This window comes from Leptodactylus fuscus, chromosome 1, assembly GCF_031893055.1.
Source record: "Leptodactylus fuscus isolate aLepFus1 chromosome 1, aLepFus1.hap2, whole genome shotgun sequence".
Taxonomy (NCBI): Eukaryota; Metazoa; Chordata; class Amphibia; order Anura; family Leptodactylidae; genus Leptodactylus; species Leptodactylus fuscus.
The window spans coordinates 130459010-130465536 of NC_134265.1; positions in this window are offsets into that span (position 1 = coordinate 130459010).

Genomic DNA, 6527 nt, shown 5'->3' on the forward strand with positions numbered 1-6527 from the left:
GAACATTAAGTTAAAGTTTATTTTAAGATGTAGTAGAGCTTAGTTTGTCATTTGACATAATATATGCCCTTATACAACAATGTTAATGTTAATGTTTAAGAAAAAAACGAAATTCAAGAACCACTGTGACACAGTGACACATTCTGAACGTATTTGCGGACAGATCAGAAGCAATGCCAGAAAATATTATCTCACTGAAAGAGTAGCCGAGGCTTGGAACAAACGTCCAGCAGATGTAGTTGGGAAATCTCCAGTAATAAATGAGTTTATGAATAACTGGGATAAACACATGTCTCTCCTAAGATAAAATGGCAATAATGTAAGGACCAAGACTCTTCTGCCTTCAGTCTTCTGTGCTCCCATACAAGTAATTTAATGCAAATAGAAATATGTAATGTATATATGATGGAGCACGGAAGAGGTTTATAATAAGACAATAGTTTCGGGGTCATCAGCTTTGTGTACTTTCTATGCTTTCGTTTCCCAGAATAATTTACATTGTGATGTATTTCCTACTGTAATTTACAGTGTAAGTCATCAAAGACTGCTGTGACCATATAATAATGTACAATAGGCAGTACAATATTACGTATAAGGGTAGGTTCACACTACTGTTATTTAATGTCTGTTCCTCTTATCCGTCAATAGATGAGAGCGACGGACATTAAATGACAGATGCAGATGGAACCTCCTCTGATGGGTGTCTGTCTGCCTTCAGCTCAATGTAAAGCACATGATGGCAGCTTTCTATAGTCTTTACTTTTGTTATGGAAGAAAAAGTTGTGAATGCAGGACTTTTTCTTTCAATACAAAAGTAATCAAACATGATGAAAGAACTCATCCGTCATGTTGTTTACATAGAGTCAATGGTAAGTGACAGAGCTGGAGAGGGCTCCATCTGTTTAGCTCTGCTACAATTAATATCCTTTTCTATCATCATGATCATAGTAGTGTGAACATAGCCTCATACATACTTCAGCTGCTACACAAGAAACATAGGTTTAATGTGGGGCAACAGGGTGGCTTGGTGGTTAGCACTGAAGCCTTGCAGCGCTGGAGTCCTTGGTTTGAATCCAGCCAGGAACAACATCTGCAAGGAGTTTGTATGTTCTCTCTATGTTTGCTTGGATTTCCTCCCATTCTATATAAGACATACTGATAGGGAAAAAAATGTACATTGTGATCCCTATATGGGATCACAATCTACATAACAAAAGAAACAGAAACAGAGGTTTAATGTTAATCACTAACTTAAAGCTTATACAAGTGTCTGCTTCTGCTGAGGTACAAATGTATTACAATGCTATCATTATTACACTCCTTCATCCACTGCCATCTTTAGTATGTCCTTCAATATAGCCTTCGTGTTCCCAGATACAGTTCCAAACCAAACACGCCTTTCATATGCCACAATGCATTCTCAATTGATATTCTGCAGATTCTTCCATAACTGCCCCTCCAACATCCTGCGGTGAAAAGGCAGCAGAGCCTAACCAGTGCAGTGTCACGCTGCAACTGAATGGCTTGCCTAATCCACAGCAGAGTCGATGCTTGTTATTTCAGTGCTGTACATCATATAACACAGGGGCGTAACTACCGTGGTTGCAGTGGAAGCGGCTGCCACAGGGTCCGGGACATTAGGGGGCCCGGTGACAGCCGCTACCGCTGCATTTTTTTTTTTAAATAGGCCGTTACCGCTGGAGTTACTCCAGCCGTTAACGGGGCCTATTTACTTACCCATCCTGGCTGTGCAGGGATCGGTAAGTGACACCGTGGGCCCCACAAAACCTATCATTATACTGAACATAATACTGTGTGCAGGGGCCACTGAGGGAAATAATACTGTGTCCAGGGGCCACTAAGGGACATAATAGAATACGCAGGAATGCGGAGGAGGGGGTCGGTCGAGGTCTTCGGCGTCGGTCGGGGGGGGGGGGGGGGGCATGTCAAAAGTTCGCCACGGGGCCCCGCCATTCCTAGTTACGCCACTGATATAACAGCAATGTTTGGTATTGCAGCTTATCTACATTCACCAAAATGGGACTGAGCTTCAAACAAGACATGAGATGTGATGAATGTGATGTCACAGCCTTTGAGGAGTAAGTGGCACATGCCAGAGGTCTTCAGTCAGGTACAGATAAACAAACCTTTTGTATAACAGTATTGCAATAACAGTATTGCAATCTTAGGGTAGTTTCACATCTATGCCAAAATCTCTGTTGATTTGGCTGCGGCTTGCTACGTGAGGCCTTAGTATTAGTGATTGGATCAAAGTTGGGAGATAATTGACATCAGCAGGGAGATATAATTCAGGTTGGAAAGTTGGAAGGATTTTCAGGGTATGTTCACATGGCTGAACTTGGAGCTGAATGAGAGGGATGTATTCCAAACAGCGTTTATCCACTTAGGGCCAGTGTATGATAGTTGAGTGAGGTGGGAACACTGTCTATGTCCTGTTCACACTCTCGTCTAGTGTTTTCTCTAGTGTTCACTTTCTGAATTATTAGCATGGGTTTGTTTATGCATATTATGGAATTCAGTGAGTGCGGTTACATTGGCCGGAGTTTCATAACGAATAACAAGCTATAATTCTGTGCGCTGTTCTATATTTTCTACTTCTGTAACAATCACACTCTTTTTTTAGCCTGGGGCTTTTTATGTTGTATCAAATAAAAGTTATATCTTATTTTTCCAGAATGAGGGTGATTCCACCTCAAATCTTCCTCCAATTCATTTCAGCGGGAGACAGGCAGTGATTTTTTTTCTCTGTAGATGCAATTTTTAGCTAGCAGAAAAAATAACTATTAGGTTAAGTTCACACTGAGTTTTTCGGTCAGGGTTTTGAGGCCGTATCCGCCTCAAAACCCAGACCAAAAAGACAGCTACCATTGAAATCAATAGGAGCCGCTTAGGTCTTTGTTCCAGGAGCCGTTTTTTCTGGCTCCCGGAAAAAAGAAGCGAGATGCTCATTCTTCAGGCCGAGTCGCCTCACGATTTGGCCTGAAGACACACCTTCCTCCGGACTAGGCATATTCATTGGGCCTAAACCAGAGCAGAATGCGCGGCTAGATGCTGGTGCAGTGCACCGGCTTTCAGTTGCGGCTACCCACTTTTTGGATCAGAACCTGAGGCGGCCTCCGCCTCAGGTTCCAATCCAAAAAACCCAGTGTGAGCTTACCCTGAGGCTGCGTTCACACAGAGTTTTTTGGTCAGGAATTTGTATTTGATATTCTTATTTTTTTTTATTCTTGTATAACTGCTGTTACTGTAAAGAAGCCCCACATATGATTATGGTAAAGCATTATTCCTCTAGCGTTTGCCTTGTCATAAAACCCTACATGACAAATCTGTCTAGCTACTGCATGCTACAAAATGGATTATTTATCAAATATGTCCATTGCAACTTACCCAGCTTGGATAGCAAATAAAGCCCGTTATTCTGCTATTCTAATATGGGAGTTGTATGTTTATCAATGCAGCTCTTCTGTATTATCATCTAGTGTTCCCTAGACCCGGACCAGGAGTCAGTCAATATGGGGACATTTATCACTACATGATTAGGCAAATTTGGAATTCAGCAGTTTGGAAAAGCTGGGTAACAGGTTTTGCAGAGAAATAATGGAGCCCACTCTTGTTGCATACATTCTGTCAATCACAATCACAACACAGGTTGTATTTCTGAAAAAATAAAAGCTGCACTATGATTGGTTACTAATGGTTACAAAGTTTTTCTTTTAAACACTTTCATACATCAATCCTAATATCTGTGTCTTGTTGGTTCAGAGAGACATGCCTGTAGAAGGCAGTAGCATCCTTCTGATTCAAAGAACAAGGTGCTGTCATAATAGATACAAATGTTTTTACTTTTAACTTAGTGGACCTCTGATACCAGTTTGATATAATATTGTGACTTGTGGACAAAACCCTTGAAAGGCTGTAATTCACAACACAGCCAATAGGTGGCTGCACAAAGACACATAAAGCATAGAGCATATCACTTTTGTGATAGGATGTTACTTTGTGATACTGTATTTTGAAATGTTACTTACGTCTTGGCACAAATATCTGGACAAGCAGAAAGGTAAGGAAGCACACCTGTAGTAGTGCAAGAAATGTAAGCTATAAATGATTCCCCCCTTGGTGTTCCACTTGGCTGGACAAGTCCAGATATGTGTGTCAAGAAGTATGAATTTCTAACTATAATGGGGGAAGTGGGGGCAGGATTCATCAAGAATGGTGTATTTTAGACTAGTCCTAATATATATATTTAATTCCGTTTTTATTGGTTTTTAAAGAATACAAGAACATCCATTATGATAGAACAGTAACAAAATTGAACATCAATATAAAGGAAATTTTTTGTAGAAAGATTGTAGATATACAGGATAACACATGGTTCGAAATGCAAAGAGAAAAGTCCTTAAGTCCAACAATTCCTGTAATAAAAAATGATAAGGTATTCAAACATTCAGTCTATCCTACAGTCGGTCATACTCTGGTGGGATCTGGTGGAGAGTATCAGCGTGTGGGAAGGGGGTTGTTTTTTTTTGGGGGGGAGGGTGAAAGACATAGAGAGAACAGATGCATTTAGAAAATTGATACGATGAAGTGTCCAAGTTTTAGTTTATATAGGATTACTAGTGTTTCGCAAGTTCAACCATGGGCTCCAAATCTGTTCGAATTTATGGTGAGTTCTGTTTCCAACTGAGCAGTTCCTCGAAGCGAGCTATTTGATTCACTTTTTTCTTCCCAGTGATTGACAGAGGGAGGAGAGTCAGTAAGCCAATGCTGGGGTACAATTGAGTTACAATAAGTGTCGAAGTAGGCAGTCCTTGTCGGCACCATAAGAAGATGACGAGAAAGCCAGTAAAACTCTTTCAGGTGTCAAAGTAAGGGCTCGTTCACACGGGAGCGGTGGGGGCGGATTTTGACACAGAGGTCAAAACCCGCCTGCCACAACCATCGCGGTCGCGGCTTTCCCCTCCGTAGCCGGCTCGAATGAATGAGCCGACATCGGAGGGTGCTGCCACTAGGCGGAAGCCGCGGCTCAGCGCGCCGTGGCTTCCGCCTGAAGAAAGGGCAGCTCGCTTCTTTTTTTGCCTAGCGTTAAAAAACGCTAGTGAAAAAAAAGAGCTAGCCCTCTACATAGACTAGCATTATATGGAGGCGGATTATGACGTAGATTCCGCTGTCAAAATCCGCCTCCATGTCTCCGTGTGACCTAGCCCTAAAAGTTGGAGAGATAATTTTCCTCAAGTCTGGATATCTGACCAAAAATTTGCGATAATGTCATATGACCACCATACATGAAGCAAAGTGCTGGTGTATTGTTTACATCTCCAGCAGCTATTATCATCTGAAAGTTTCATTTGTGTAAGTTTGTCTGGGGTATGGTACCACCTCGCTAGTAATTTATAGTCTCTTGGAGACGGATGCATCTGGAGGGACCGTGTGACATCCTTAGGATCTGTGATATGTCATCTTCTGTTAAGCTAGTGTTGAGCTCCTTCTCCTATGCGTAGATATAAGCTGGTTTATAGCGAATGGTTGGATCCACATACGAGTGAAGTAGACTTTTAAAAGCTTCTTAGATTTGGTCAGTATGAGTTTCTCAAAAGAGGAGAATTGGTTTGCAAATTGGGAGACAGAAAACTCCAGATGTTTTGTATGTACAAAAATTAAGGGCAAATCCTGGATGTGGGTCATCAATTTCTGAATCGAGATGGATATTCCGTCATGTGACAAGTCTCTAAGGCACCATGTGCTCAAAGTATTCCATAAACAATTATAGACCTTCCTTGTTTTCGATGTCAAGTAGGGAATGAGTCCTGCTGGCAATAGTGGAGAAGGTGTGAGTGCTATAGATTCCTGTAGGTCTTTCCAAGTCTCTGCTGGACCTCGAAGCAGGGGTTGAGCATTTGCGTCCCTAATTGAGAAATGGGAAGGTGTCCAGAGGTATTGGGGCATAGAGGAGTCTATGATGGACGAGGTTAATGTACTCACAACTGAATTTTCTGTGGGAAAATTAGCTGAATAGCCTGATAATATTTCCTAATGTTAGGGAGACCAATACCTCCCATTTGCTTCTTGCGATTCTGGAGGGTCCTTTTCTCCAAATGAAGCAGGTGAAGAGTTGTCTTACTGTCCGAAAGAAGGATGGAGGTAATTATATTAGTATCATGTTGAGCTTTTATAAAATCTTTGGGACTAGATAGGTTTGGATAAAGTTCTTGCGTCCAAACCAGGACAGAGGTAATTGGATGGGATGACAATTGAGTTTTTAATTCTCCTAGCAGAGATAGAAAATTTTTCTCATATACCAAAGACGGGTCCGCAGTGAGTGTAACTCCCAGGTACTTAATAGAGGACGTGGCCCAGGTAAATGGGGATTAGGTTAGCAGTGATTGCTGAACATTTTTGGTAGTGATATATTGAGGACTTCGGATTTTGAAAAATTGGCTTTGTAGCCTGAGATTCTACCATAATCTTCCAATAAGGCAGTGATGTGTTTTAGGCCTTCTGCTGGA